Source organism: Mustela lutreola, chromosome 5 (genome assembly GCF_030435805.1).
Source record: "Mustela lutreola isolate mMusLut2 chromosome 5, mMusLut2.pri, whole genome shotgun sequence".
In the NCBI taxonomy this organism is placed as follows: domain Eukaryota; kingdom Metazoa; phylum Chordata; class Mammalia; order Carnivora; family Mustelidae; genus Mustela; species Mustela lutreola.
The window spans coordinates 164,903,926-164,920,497 of NC_081294.1; the positions used below are offsets into that span (position 1 = coordinate 164,903,926).

At 36.0% G+C, this 16,572-nt stretch overlaps 1 pseudogene; it reads left to right on the forward strand.

Annotated features, from left to right (window-relative positions):
• The window catches only part of LOC131831266 (olfactory receptor 2L5-like), a 52,934-nt pseudogene extending 36,856 nt beyond the window's left edge, over positions 1-16,078 (forward strand).
• The last annotated feature ends 494 nt before the right edge of the window (positions 16,079-16,572 follow it).

Sequence of the window (16,572 nt, forward strand, 5' to 3'; positions counted from 1 at the left end):
GTATTGAAACCGCACTCTTTGGTAGGTGAACTTGGTCTCGGTTGGATTTCTTGTTGATCTTCTGGGGGAGGGTCTGTTGTAGTGATTCTCAAGTGTCTTTGCCCCAGGCGGAATTGCACCGCCCTTACCCGGGGCCGGGGTGAGTAATCCGCTTGGGTTTGCTTTCAGGAGCTTTTGTTCCCTAAGCACTTTCTGTAGAGTTCCAGAGGACGGGAATACAAATGGCGCCCTCTGGTCTCCCGCCCGGAGGAGCCGAGAGCCCAGGGCCACACTCCTCAGTGCGAGCTCAGAGAACCGCGCCCAGTTACTCCCGTCTGCCTGACCTCCGGCCGCGCTCCAAGCTCACCGAGCCTGCGACCGGTTCAAGGTCACCCTGAGCTGTGAGCTTACTGTCGGCTCTGTCTCTGTAGCCGGCTTTCCCGTTCAAATACCCGCTAGCTCTGCGACACTCAGATACCCCCGATCCTTCTGTGACCCTACGGGACTTGAGGCCACGCTGACCCCGTGTGGGCTTTGCCCCGGGTAGCCTCTGGAGCGATGTCCCTCAGCGGAATAGACTTTTAAAAGTCCTGATTTTGTGTGCGGTTGCTCCGCCGCTTGCCGGGAGCCGGCCCCTCCCCAAGGGGTCTATCTTCCCGTCTTTGGATTCACTTCTCCGCCGGTCCTACCTTTCAGAAAGTGGTTGTTTTCTGTTTCCAGAATTGCTGTTCTTCTTCTCTTCGATCTGCCGATGGATTTTCAGGTGTTTGCAATCTTTAGATAAGCCATAGTATTTTTTTTTAAAGATTTTATTCATTTATTTGACAGACAGGGATCACAAGTAGGCAGAGACACAGGCAGAGAGGAGTTGATTTTTTTTTTTTAATGTATAATCTTGGGTGAAGACCGTTTAGCCTCTAGTACATGAATGCTGGTTCCATTCGCGAGATTGGGAAAATTTTCATGAAGGACTTGTTCCACTATATCTTCTAGACTTCTTTCTTTCTCCTCCCCTTCAGAGATTCCAATAATTCTGACGTTGGAACATCCATGGCATCATTTATTTCCCTCATTCTGTTTTCATATTTTCTAAGTTGTTTGTTCCAGGTTTCCTCCTGATCTTTTCTATCTATTTGTCCTCCAGATCGCTAATTTTATCTTCTGTCTCAGTTACCCTAGCTTTGAGAGAGTTTAGATTAGATTGGAACTCATTGAGAGCATTGTGAACCTCCTCCCTGGTAGCTTTAAGCTCTGCCTTAATATTGTGAACATTCTGTCTGTTCGCTTTCAGCTTGGCCCTAATAAATTCTGTTTGGTCATCCATGGCTTTCTCCAACCTATCTATTGCATGGTTAATTGTTCACCTGAATTCTCTTTCCGACATATTGTCTATGTTGATATCTATTAGCTTTGTTGCAGAAGGTCCATCCTCTGTATTTTTCTTCTGTTGGGCATTCCTCCTCCTAGTCCTTTTGGTGGGAGATGACTGAAAAGATGTAGCTGGATGTATTAACCATGATGCAGTCAAGGTGAACCCTGGAACACTTCTGAGCAATCAGGATTCCCCACCCATACAAGAGACAAAAGAAAAGAAAAAGAAAAGAAAGAAAAAAGAGATAGAGAGAGAGACTGGAAAGAAAGGGAAGATGAAAGAGAAGGTTCAGCCCAAATGGGCCCCAAGGTAAGATTTATGAAGTGGACAAACAAAAAGAGACAAACGAAAAGACTGATAAATATATATGACAAGAGAAAAATATATATGCAAATAAAGGAAAAAACTCATCAAAAAATACCCCAAGTGGAAGATTTATATACTATCAGGACAAACACAAAAACGCAGAAACACTTGTGGAAGAAAACGATGGGAGAGTGGTTATAAATTCTCAGTGTGTGCGAGGAAGGTTGTTTTGATTCTTCCTGGATGTATCTTGATATCTTTGTTAAAGGACTCAACTTTCCTAAGATAAAGGGGGATTAAAAATTAGTTTACCTATAGGGGTATTATTGATTAGGGAAAGGGGATTACTTTGAAGTTTAACTCTATATGAATATTAGAAGATAAAAATAAAAAGGAATAAACTAGACTAAACTAAACTAAAATTAAAATAAAAGAGAAGGAATTCAAAAAATAAAAAATAAAAATGCCAAAGAAAAAATAGGTGTATGTATCAAAAAGTTCAGGTTAGAAGGTTATTACGGAATTTGATGTACAGGCCAGCTCGCTGTGATGATTATTAGGTTAAAATATATATATATATAGGTAATTTTTCATTCATTCCAACTATTCTGGTTCATTTATATATATATATATAAATCTTACCTTTATAAGGCACATAACTAGAGGTGCCTCAACAGGGTGCGACCCAGAATAAAGATGGCGCCGGCTTGCTGTCTCTTCCGGCCAACAAGGTGCCAATTTCACAGTTTCGGTTCCTGAAACCTATGGAACTTCCTCCTCTCGCCCGATCTTATTGGCTATTCCCCCTCTGTCCTCACTTCCCTTCTGCTGCTCTATATAAGGTGTACCCCTGCACAATAAAGTGAGATCCTGCTTCGACAGATCCCCCGAGCCTGGTGCCGTCCGTTGGTGCGTCTGGGTTCGCGACACTCGCCATCCCGCTCAGCCCCGGGAAGGGGCCTCCGGCTGGTCCGGTCGCCTCCACCCCTCCGAGGGAACCCATATATATATATATATATATATATATATATATATATATATATATATATATATATATATATATATATATATATATATATATATATATATATATATATATATATATATATATATATATATATATATATATATATATATATATATATATATATATATATATATATATATATATATATATATATATACCAGAATAGTTGGAATGAATGAAAAATAAAAGTTTCCCTATGAAGTAGTGTTTGTTCTCTTGTAGTCCTTTCCCCCCCCCCTCTTTTTTATTTGTTTCTCTCTCTTTGTTTTTTCTTTCTTGTTTTGTTTTCTGGGGGAGGGGCTTGCCACGTGGGTTTTCAGTCAATGATATCCCTGACTTAATTAAGTCCTCCAGCCACCCTCAAGGGGGTGGGCTCTGAGGAAACTGTTTTTTTTGTTTGTTTGTTTGTTCAGGCTTTAATTCTCTGGAGGTTTTTATGTTTGTTCACTTTTTTGTTTTTTTTCTCACTTTGACCACTTTTGATGGATTTTGTAGTTTTAGAGGAAAACAAACCACACCCTGATCTCCTTCTCAGAGAGAAGCCTCAGTCTGGGTGAAGAGCCTAAATAATTTCCCCCTTAGCTGCTAGCAGAGCAGGTTCCAACTCGCATCCTGGGGATGCAGGATCTTTTGCTTGTACCCAAAGCCAAGGCAGTGGCAGCAGTCTTGGGGGATCCAGACCTCCAGAGAGGTTCCAAGCAGCGATCGCTCACTGGGATTTTCCCTTTGGCCTGGGCTGGGAGTGCCTGGTATTTTTGGGTCTAAGAGCGCCCAGCTTGCATGTGCCAATTTCAGGGGAGGCTGAGGTTCTCGCGCGGGTCTCAGGCTCTGAGAACAGGGCGCAAGTCGGAGAGCACCGGGCTGAATCTTCACCCATGTCTCTGGGAAGAGAGTTTGGTACAGACTCTGAAACAATGGTGTGTATCAAAGGGCACCGGCTGGGCCTTTAATCCTCTCTCAGGGCCCTATCTCAGGCTCTACAGGAGGGCTTCCATGTTCTGCCGCTGGTGTGGCTCCCATCCCCTCACAGGAAACTGACCCTAATTGTTCTTGGGCATGCTGGTGGCTTAGGGACCAATAGCTGGTTTTCTCCGCCCCACTCTCTCTGCCTCAGCGCCAGGGGAGGCTGTCCTGGTACCAGGGACTTAAGCCCCTGTCCCTAGCTGTCCCGATTCCCACAATTTTCCCCACGATCCTTTGCTCTTTTGGAGTGCTTTCAACCAGTATCCAAGTTTATGCTGGTCCCCAGACGCAGGGCACTCTCGCTTATATTGGGGTATTACTTTCCAACTGGTCGCCTCTGGTGGCTCCCTCCCCCTTTTGTTTATCTTCCTATATCAGTTGCAGTTCCCACTCCGCTTTACCTGCCCACTGGCGTCTTCTCCCCCTGTAGAGATCCAGACGTGTGTAATTCTGATCTCAGGCTGATTTCATGGGTGATTGGAGTTCTTTGGTAGGTAACCAGCTCACTTTGGGGTACAAGTTGAAAAGGCATCTCCTCCTACTTCCCTTCCATCTTGTCCCCCCCGATTGTGGAATTTTAAGAATTTTTACAGTTTAAAACCACACAAATATGCACCCACACAAATATTACACTTTGTGTTCCAGATCTCTTTATACTCTAAGAAGTGTTTTTTTTTTTAATGAAAGTATACATTGAATATTAAGTACTATAATTAAAATTCCTAATACATTAAGGTAATGCAAACTATGTACTCTTTGTCTCTTTGGTAGAATCTTTTATGTAAACACTTGAAAGGACTTGAAATTTCATGTAGAAATCCAAGAAGGGAATCTGCAGATATTTACAGTGATTAGGACCCACAGGGTACTCCTTGGATTATATAAAAGTCCTTTTACAATCATGTAAACTTTACATAAGTGCTGGCTATGCAAACTAATAATTTTGTTTTGAAAGACATTCTTATTGTAGACATACACATTTAGGTATGATCAGGCAATTTTTAAGAGCTAAGGTTGGCTTTATGTGGCTAATGCATTCAAAGTCCTCCTGGGAAAATTAATTTGGTAACCTAGATTACTTGTTTTCTTCCAGTTGAATAAGCAAAGTCACTGGTGGAATATCCAGCATTTTAGATTATTACAGGGTTCTTGAGAAAAGAGAAAGTAATTCAATTTTTCTTGTGAAACCTCTTAGGGTGACTTGTGTTTATAGGCTCTTGAAGTCTAATGTATGATTTATTAAACCTCTTCCAGGAAAACCAAATTCAAGAGGCTCTTAGGTAAATCCACTTCCTTTTCACACCTTTGTAAATGATCAGTCTTTTTGTTTGATCAAGAATGATTTTTTGTTCAAGGATAGTTTTGATCAGTAGTCATGAGAGTGTAGGACATAAAAAATATGTGTGTCAGTGGAAAATTCCATATTATTTATGTTAAGAGGACATTTCCCAACTCTATCACTAGGTCACTGGCCCAGGCTTGAATAGCTCATTTCATAACTCTGTGATTTTCTTTCTTTATCTTTTAATAATGAGAAGTAGTTTTAAAAGTCATATTTTCTATACATTTACAAATAAGTAAATTTATTAATAAATTTATGAATCAGGCTTTCTCAGTATTTAATTTTCAACTCTAAATATAATCATAGGAATAAAGGTCTGCAAAACACTGATGCATATAGACTTAAAGAGATGGAAATACAAGGGTGCCTGGCTGGCTCAGTGCGTTAAGCCTATGCCTTCAGCTCAGGTCATGATCTCAGTGTCCTGGTATCAGACCCCACATGGGGCTTTCTGCTCAGCAGGGAGACTGCTTCCCTTCCTCTCTCTCTGCCTGCCTCTCTGCCTACTTGTGATCTTTCTCAATCTCTCTGTTAAATAAATAAATAAAATCTTATAAATTTTTTTAAAAAAGAGATGAAAATGTATCATTCATTTTGAACTTTGACAGCATTTTGGAGATTTTACTCATTATGTAGAATATGGACATCCATGATATAAATAACACAGGAGATAATAATATGGGTGTGACTTTGCAAGCAAATCTCCTAGGTATGGACACTTTGCATTTGAAACAGAACACAAATTCAATTTTATTTAAAGGTTTTGAGAGATCATTTTTATTAGACAATCTGTGCAAGTGACATGTGCAAGTGACATGGGGTCAGGTTAAAATATAACAGAGCCAGGATGTCTGACAAAATAGAAGAATATGTCCAATTAAATAAAGTGTAAAGCCCAAAACAATACTATTTGTATTTTAAATATGTTTTTGCATATATTTTACCTTCTACTACCTATATAAAATATCAATCTTAATAACATTAATTTATTATTTATCTTCCTTTTTCAATTTTGTTTTTGTGTGTGGGGGTGGGGGTGGAAAATATTGATCCACATTTATTTCATATTCCATACTTCAAAATATTTAATGTTTGAGGGATAAGATAGGGGATGCATTTAGATAGATAGATGATAGATAGCTAGATAATAGATAGATTGAAGGATGATAGATTAAAGTATGATTATCCAAGTATATAATTTTATGTTAATGTCACTCAGAATCCGTGCACCACAATTTTATCATTGAATAAATGTCAGCTCAAGAGATAGAGGCCAGGATCAAATGAAATTTAATTCTGGAGTATATTCTGACATATACCAGTTATCAACTTATCTTTCTACATTTATTTTCATACTTTATCCTCTCTTTCATGTTGGACTTGATCAAGATTAAAATATTGTTTAATCTGACTTTTTTATGTTTGCTATAAAGCCATCATCATAATGTTTTTGCTACTTCTTTCATCCTATATATTCTGAAATGTAAAGCCAAGATATCAAGTTTTTAAGGAAAATTTTAAAATCAAAGAGATTGAAAATGACTTGCAAATAGGCTCAGTATTGGTTATTTGTTGTTCTCCCACTTGATAAAACCAACATAAAGAGAAAAAAATAAGTTACTTGGATTTATTTTTAACCTAAGGAAAAAAAAATCTTCTTTACTTTGGGCCTTGATATATTCAAGGCTGATATTCAACAGTTGAATATATTTCCTTGTCATATTTAGGGTTTTTTTAATAACATATCATGATAGCATATCAGAACAGAACAACATGAGTAATGCATGGTATCAAATAACAGATTTGATGTGCCATTCACTATTTATATTCTGTGCTGATTTTTTTTCTCTTTGAGAGGTGAATAATACTAACTACATCAGTGTGAACCTCATCATTTATATTTATTTTTATATAAAATACATGTGTAGTAAGAGTGACCATAATTTTATTTGTAATTTCAAATATTATATCTTTTATTTGTCAATAATTAAATTATCAATATAAATTTTATCCTATTGAAAATGGTTTAATATGTGATATATTAAATCTGAATGTCATCTATAAAAAAATGCCTTTCCACCCTTTCCTTTGCAGTTTGTCAAAGGCAACACATTATTTAAACATTAAATGCCCTGCACACATTCAGTTTCCTGTTGTAGGTTTTGTACAATAATCTTCGACTTCCAAACATGGTGTCATATCCAGGAAAGCACAGGTAAATCCAATTTGAAACTTTTGAATTTTTGGAAAAAGTTTTTGGAAAAGTTTTGTGAAAATTTTCCATTATATTCTTTGTTATAGAAATTTATATATTTATCTCTGTATTTAGCAATTTGATCAATTTAAATTAATTTTTGTGTATAGTGTAAGTTCATGGTTTGATTTCATTATTTTCATGTGGATATCCAGATTTCTCTGTAAAATTTTTTGAAAAGACAACCCCACTGAATGATTTGGTAAGTCTTGAGAAAATCAGTTGACCATATATGTGAAGTGTTTATTCTGATATACCTATTTTATTAGTTTGTATCCATGTTTATGGCAATACTACACTGATTTTATTATCATAGTTAATTTAGTAAGATTTTTATCTGGAACAGTGAGTTATGTAATTATTTCATGACTGTTTTGGCTATTCAGGGTAAGTTGAGGCTTTATATTAATTCTAGGATCTATTTTTTATTTCTGCAAAATCCTCATTTGAGATTATTATAGGCATTTCATTGAATATAGAGTTTGTTTTTGGTAGCATTAATATCTTGACAATAGCAAGATGTTCAGCAGTGAATGAACACAGACTGTTATCTTCTTCATTTATTTGTCTTTTCTTCAACTTCTTTCAGCAATGTTTTGTAATTTTCAGTGCACAAATTTCTCCCGCTTCTAAAGTTTATTTCTAAGTGTGTTAATAAAAGATTTATGGCACCTCTACTCTGTTTTGAAGAGGAAAAATATTATATTGATTTTATAAAAATCTAATAGAAACAGAAAGTAGAAAAAAGAAATCTGCACATAGATGAAGGTAATAGTAAGCAGTAAAGGAGAATAAAACACAGTTACATCAGATCTGGTGCTTATAACATCCAACTTCATCAGCTGCGGAAGGTTGGTGGAGACAGCCAGGCTGGAGTCTGGATTGAGAGTCCTAGGCAGGAGTTTCCTCCCCTCAGGTAAGATTTCCAGTTGACCATCACCATAACATCTGTATTTATAAGAAAAATGAGGGAGTCTGAAGGTAAAAATTTGTTGCCTATGTGTAGTTTGGAGAGACCTGCATTCCTTTGTTATCATGTCTTTACATCTTCAAGGAGCCTGGGCTCTGTATGTTTTCCTCCCCTCATGGATTCCATTCCTGGGGGCCAGAACAACCTGGAGCCAGAGGGCATGATAGGCAATATTTATAACTCTTGTCATCCAAACCAGAAGGACGACTTCTGACCCAGAGGCCTGCTAATATGAACTACTCTGTCTCCCAAAGTCACTTATGCAATGTGAGTCTCACACACAAGATTCTTTAGCCTGCTTGTGTACGTGTAGATCTGGGTGGTTGCTTATTCAGGACAAATCACAGAAATTTCCATCTATACAATATACTAAGTATTTTATTGTTTTGGATTGTATTGTAAATGCGACTTACATTTTTTAATTTAAATTCTATTAGTCTGCTTATAGGACATCGTTAGTTTCTGATGTAGACTATAATGATTTCATGTTACATATAACACCCAGGGCTCATAACATCACATGCTCTCTTTAATACCTATCACGAAGTTATCCCATTCCCCCCACTCACCTCCCCTCCAACAACATACAATGAAAAGTATTATTATTATACATTATTTTATGTATAGAAGAGATTTTGTGTAAACAAATTTTTTGTTAAGATTATTTTATTTATTTATTTGATATAGAGAGAGATCACAAGCAGAAAGAGAGGCAGGCAGAGAGAGAAGGAAAACAGGACCCCTGCTCAGAAGAGAGCCTCATGAGGGGCTCAATCCCAGGACCCTGAGATTGTGATCCAAGCTGAAGGAAGACTCTTAACCCACTTAGCCACCCGGACATCCCAACAAATGGTTTTGTATCTTGAAACTCTACTAAATTTGTTTACTTTTTCTAATATATTTTTGTAGACACTTTAGAATTTTCTACACATAAGATCATGTTTGTGAGACAAGATAATTTTACTTCCTTATTTCCAATTTGTTTTTTGTTTTTTTTTTGTTGTTGTTGTTTGTTTTTTGTTTGTTTGTTTGCCTAATTGTTCTGGTTATACTTTCAGTATGTTTTATATCAGTTTAATTTTATTCAAGTAATGTATGAACACGATGTCAACAACCCATTAAGTAAAACAAGGGTCCCATTACCCACCCCTTCTGATTTTCAAGGAAAACATTTCATATTATTTTACCACTTTTTTTTCTATTTACACATATTTTCCACTTATATGTTTATCTTTAGTAAATTCTAAATAACATCTTTTGACCCATCGCTCTAGCCAAGGAGGATGGAGAAATTCCTTCAGCACATATAATTATCTCTGACACATTTTTTTTATTTTCTCATCATTTCAAAATATTTACATCCCATATTTTTATTTAAGTTCAATTATCCAAGGTATAGTACATCATTGGTTTTTGATACAATGTTAAATAGTTCATCACTTCAGTATAACAGAGTGCTCATCACATCACAAACCCTCCTTAATGCCATCACCTTAATGGCCACCCTTCTACCCACCTCCCTTTTTGCAACCCTCAGTTTGTCTCCCAGAGTGAAAAATCTGATATGATTTGTTTTACTTTCTGATTTTATTCCCATACAGTTTTCACCACCAAGCCCCTATTGTCCTCTGGCCCATTCTTTTTGTTCCACGTATGAGTGGAACCATATGATAATTGTGTTTCTCTGATTGACTTATTTCACTCTGTATAATGCCCTCTAGTTCTATCCATATCAATGTAGATTCATCATTTCCGATGGCTGAATGATATTCCATTGAATATATGGACAGCATCTTTTGTTATCCCTTCACTTGTTGAAAGGTATCTCGGCTCCTTCCACAGTTTGGCTATTGTGGACATTGCTTTTACGAACATTGGGGTGCACATGCCCCTTTTTTTCACTACATCTATATCTTTGGAGTAAATACACAGTAGGACAATTGCAGGGTCATAAATTCGCTCTGTTTTTACCATCCTAAGGAAACTCCATACTGTTTTCCAGAGAAACTGTACCACCTTGCATTCCTATAACAGTTTAAGAGGCTTCCACCTTCTCAACATCCTTGCCAACACTTGCTGTTTCCTGTCTTGTTAATTTTAGCCACTCTAACTGGCATACGATTGTATCTTATTGTGGTTTTGATTTGTATTTCCTTGGTGGCTAGTGATGTTTAACCTTTTTTTCATGTGTCTGTTAGGCACTCATATATTTTCTTCTGAGAATTGTCTATTCATGTCTTCTGCCCATTTATTTACCTCCCATTAATGGCAAGGTTAATGGTATTTTACACCAACTGTATATTGCTAAGACACCAAAAATATAAGTCATTGTAAAACCTGATAATTTAGGGACACTTTAGTGGCTCAGCAAGTTAAGTATTGACTTGTTTTCAGCTCAGTTCCTCATTTCCCAGTTTTAGATCAAGCTTCATGTGGGTCTCTGTGATCAGCATAGAGTTGCTTGACATTCTCTCTCCCTCCCCCTAAATGCTTGTGTGCTCTCTTTAGTAAATAAATAAATATTTTAGAAAAAAAACCTGATATTTTAGTTACCATTTGTATTTATAGAATACTATTCCCTTGTTATTTATCTCTCATCATTGTTACTATTATGTCTGTCAAGATATATTTAGGACCATGTGTTTATAGGCAATGTTGAACATTTTTAGAAAATAGTTTCAAGAAGACATTCATATTGTCAAGAAATTTATGCCTGTGGGACTCAGTTGAGTGAATGCCTTTGGCTCAGGTCATGATCCTGAGCCCCAGTATTGAGTCCCTCATTGTGCTCCCTGCTCAGTGTGAAGTCTGTTCCTCCCTCTGACCCTCCCCCTCTCATGCTTTCGCTCTCTCATGCTCTCTTTCTTGATAACTCAAATAAGTAAATACATTCTTTAAAAAAAAAAAGAACACATCATTCAATAAAATATTTTTCATGTTTTTTTCTTTATTCTGTGTATGATATTTAAATATGGTGGACCATATGTATACTTTTGAAAAACATTTTCTTGTGATAATAATAATTACATAATTATTTTGGTTTATGTATTTTTTTTAAGATTTTTCTTTATTTATTCAACAGACAGCACAAATAGGCAAAGAGGCAGGTAGAGAGATAAGGGGAAGCAGACTCCCTGCTGAGCAGAGAGCCTGATGTGGGGCTTTATCCCAGGACCCTGAGATCATGACCTGAGCCTAAGGCAGAGGCATAGCCCACTGAGCCACCCAGGAACCCTGGTTTATGTATTTTTAAAATGACAATGAGCATATATAAATATTAATTCTTGAGTTCTATCTTCTCAAAATGACAATCTTTCACGTTTTGTTGCTTCTTTGGAAACTGTGTTACTTTTATTTCTTCAATATGCTTTTAAATTTCGACTTAATTTTTTACCATATATACACACACACACACACACAATTACATACACACACACACACACACACACACACACACACACATATATATATATATATATATATATATATATATATATATTTGGCAAGAACACTTCATTTTATGACTTATACCTTTATTTATCTAATGGTATTTATATTGTGAATTGATAACATTTCATACTTTTGTGCCCATATTTCTTTCTTTCTTTTTTTTTAATTTTTTAAATTAAACTTATTTATTTTCAGCATAACTGTATTCATTATTTTTGCACCACACTCAGTGTTCCATGCAATCCGTGCCCTCTATAATACCCACCACCTGGTACTGCAACCTCCCACCCCCCGCCACTTCAAACCCCTCAGATTGTTTTTCAGAGTCCATAGTATCTCATGATTCACCTCCCCTTCCAATTTCCCCCAACTCCCTCACCTCTCTAACTCCCCATGTCTTCCGTGCTATTTGTTATGCTCCACAAATAAGTGAAACCATATGATAACTGACTCTCTCTGCTTGACTTATTTCACTGAGCATAATCTCTTCGAGTCCTGTCCATGTTGCTACAAAAGTTGGGTATTCATCCTTTCTGATGGAGGCATAATACTCCATAGTGTATATGGACCACATTTTCCTTATCTTTCTTTCTTTTAAATTTTATTTTTTTTCAGTTTTCCAAGATTCATTTTTGTACACCACACCCAGTGCTCCATGCAATACCTCCCCTCCTTAATACCCACCACTAGGCTCACCTAAACCCCATCGCCCTCTATTCCAAAACCCTCAGTTTGTTTCTCAGAGTCAACAGTCTCTCATGGTTTGTCTCTCCCTCTGATTCCTCCAATTCACTTTTTCTTTCCTTCTCCTAATGTCTTCCATGTTATTCCTTATATTCCACAAGTAAGTGAAACCATATGATAATTGAATTTCCCTGCTAGACTTACTTTACTCAGCCCAATCTCCTCCAGTCCTGTCCATGATGATACAAAAGCTGAGTATTCATCCTTCTGATGGAGGCATAATATTCCATTGCATGTATGCACCATATCTTCTTTGTCCATTCATCTGTTGATGGGCATCTTGGCTCTTTCCAATCTGGTAATTGTTGCCATTGATGCTATGAACATCGGTGTACAGATGGCCCTTCTTATCATTATGTTTGTATATTTGGGGTATTTACCCCAAACTAGTGTAATTACAGGGTCATAGGTTAGGTCTGTTTTTAATTTTAAGGAATCTCCACACTGTTTTCCAAGGTGACTGCACCAACTTGCATTCTCACCAACAGTGTAAGAATTTCCCCCTTTCTCCACTTCCTCTCCAACAAATGTTATTTACTGTCTTGTTAATTTTGACCATTCTAAGTTGTGGAAGGTGGTATCTCAATGTGGTTTTGATTTGAATCACTCTGATGTCCAATGATAATGAACATTTTTTCATGCGTCTGTTAGCCATTTGTATGTCTTCATTTCAGAAATGTCTGTTCATGCCTTCGGCCCATTTTTTTTTTTCATGTGATTATTTGCTTTTTGAGTGTTGAGTTTGAATAATTCTTCATATATCTTGGATATCAGCCCTTAGTAGTGTCATTTACACATTTTTTCTTGCATTCTTTGGGTTGCCTCTTTGTTTCATTGACTATTTCCTTTGCTGTGCCGAAGCTTTTCTGAGCATATGAAACCTACTAGAGAATTCTTTCTGCAGTTTCCCATTTTTACTCTTACGTTTTTTGTATGATTGAGAGTGTGAATATGTCTCCCTCTGTGTGCACATATGTATGCATATTCTTGTTTTGTGTTGGAGACCCCCTAAAAGCATGGTATCATTTGGTCTAGGATAGTATTTAAGAATAAGATACTACAGACTGTGTGGAACTTGCTCATTTATGATGTCAATGGAGAATTTCTCCTCCCACCTCCAAGAGAGCCTCAGGCTGTTATTTCCTTTTTTTTTTTTTTTTGCCACTTAAGTGACTGATCATTCCTTTATCTAAAATCAATTTTTCAAATGGTCCTGAAATATTTTCTCTCTCATTGGGACGTTTGACACTTGTTCTATTTTGACTTATATATACTCCTTACCATTATGATTTTTTTTAAGATGGAGAAGTGACAAATATATGTGATTAAATTCACACACTGATCTAAATTATAATTTTAAATAAAATATTTCACTTATATGTGGAACTTAAAAACCAAAAGAAATTATGATAGGACCAAAAAAAGACACAGAGGGAGGCAATCCAAGAAGAAGACCTTACTTATAAGGAAAAACAAGATAGTTACCAGACTGGAGGTGGATGGGGCAATGGATGAAATAGGGGATGGGGATTAAATGTACACATGTTATGAGTAGCACAGGGTGTTCTGTGGATAAGTTGAACCACTAAACTATACACCTGAGACTAATATTACACTTTATTTTAAATAAATAGAATTTAAACAAAAACATTTAAAAAGAAAATAAATGAAAAAATGAGTAAGACAAAGTACCATAAAGTACTGTGTATCATTTAATTATTAGAAAAAGAGAGAGACATAAAACAAATGCTATTCTGAAGAACTCTGGCAGATTTGTGAAACCTACCATGAGTATGGTGTTTATATAATTAGTTGAAGATTATCCTTGAGCTGTATCATTCAGAAACTGGTTGGGAAGTCAGAAGATAATTATTTTTTATAAATAGTCCTTGACAATAAGGATTTATTCATGAGTATTATATGCAACTAATGAATCATTGAACACTACATCAAAAACTAATGAGGTATTATAGAGTGGCTCCATGAACATTAAAAAAAAAGATTCATTCATGATTTCAGAACATATGAAATAAATAATTTTACCTGATTTCAAGGATGTTTGACTAGATGCTACTGTGAAAAGAGGATTCAAGAAGGAAATATTGCTTCTTAACAGAAGCTTCTTAACAGTTGCTGGAGCTTTAGATTTAAGTCATAGATATAAAAGGAAATGATTCTTTATGGGCCATGAATATTCTTAACTTATTCTTAAATTATTATATCCTAAATTATTCTTAAAATAAATATATAAAGTATGCATTAAAATTTATTTTCTATTCAAATATTTTGAGTAAACCTCTGATTTGGCAATACTGCAATCATGTACAGTAGTAATACTTATCCTAATGAATTCTTAATATATATTCATATACTTACATACATGTGTATATGTGTGTGTGTATATGTATACATACACACACACACACACACACAAACACACATATAGTGAGAGAGAGAGAGGGAAAGAGAGAGAGAGTTTTTAAAATAACTCCAAAGAATTCTTAGAAAAGATATAGGCTATTAATTTTTGCATCCTTATTTTAATTTCTGGTTCAAAAATAAATTATTTTTGTTTTTGTTTTGTTTTTCTAAAAATAGGAAAGTTCATTTATTCATATGAGTTGTAAGATTTTCAACAATACAGTTTGACTAAAATTATAAATTCTAAATATCCTCTTGTTCCATTTTTAATTTGCTTTCTTGTCTCTTAGGAAAATTCTATCAATGCTCTATGCAAAATTGTACTAACAAGAGCTAATTTCATTCTATCGGTGCTGTTCCCACCAGCAAGAATTGGTGTATTCCTCTTTATTGTCATCATTCTTATTTTTCTAATTTCTATGTTTGGCAACATGTCCATGATTCTCCTCATCTTCCTAGACACCCATCTCCACACACCCATGTATTTCCTACTCAGTCAGCATTCTCTCATTGACCTAAACTATATATCCACCATTGTCCCCAAGATGGCATCTGATTATCTCTCTGGAAACAAGTCTATTTAATTCGTTGGATGTGGAGTTCAGAGTTTCCTCTTCATGGCTTTAGCTGGTGGAGAAAGATTACTATTGGCCTTTATGGCTATGATGATTATGTGGCTATTTGCTCTCCTCTCCACTATTCCATTTGAATGAGCACAAAAGTATGTGTGCTGATGATAATAGGATCTTGGATATTGGGCTCAGTCAACTCCTGTGCCCACACTATATACACACTATATATATATCCCTTATTGTAGATCCAGAGCCATCAACCATTTCTTTTGTAATGTTCCGACCAAGTTGACTCTGGCCTGTGTGGACAACCAGATCTATGAGTACACAGTGTTTGTGAACACCACATTTCTCCTTGTGTTTCCTTTCATTGGCATTGCATGTTCTTATAACTGGGTTCTCCATGCCATCTGCCGCATGCAGTCAACAGAATGGAGGAAGAAGGCCTATTCTACCTGCAGCACCCACCTCACTGTGGTGACTTTCTATTATGCACCCTTTGCTTACACATATCTATGCCCAAGATCCTTTCAGTCTCCAACAGACGACAAGGTCCTGGTTATCTTCTACATGATTCTGACCCCAATGCTTAACCCCATAATCTACAGCCTGAGAAACAAGGAAGTTATGGGGTCCCTGAGAAGAGTGATTCAGAAAGTCTGCTTTGTAAAAATGTAGACACATTTTTCACATATGTACCCAATATTGATTATAAGTCCATTCATCAGTATACAGTAACTAAAATATTATTTTATGCTTAGAGTGGAAGGACTAAAATGAGAAAAATAAAAGAAAATCATGTATGGACATGTATGAACATGTATTTGTCCATACTCATGTACAGACAAAATTGTTCTGCAAGTATCCATAATTATGAGCCTTTTTTGTCCTTGTTTTTGTTTTTTTTTTTTATAAGTTTCAAATGCACTTATTTTTTGCTAATATGTTCTCTATGAAAATGATTCTGAGTCATGCATAAATTAAAATGGAAACTGTCTAAATGAAGTTTTCATTATAATACAAGTTCAAATATTTTAAATTTATTTTCAAATACAGGTAAACATAAAAATAAATGCTTCCTTAATATGTAGATATAAATGAAAGTCAGCAAAATTCTTGATTTTCTCATAGTAGATTCATAACTTATCTGTGCCAATTACTACCTTTTTTTT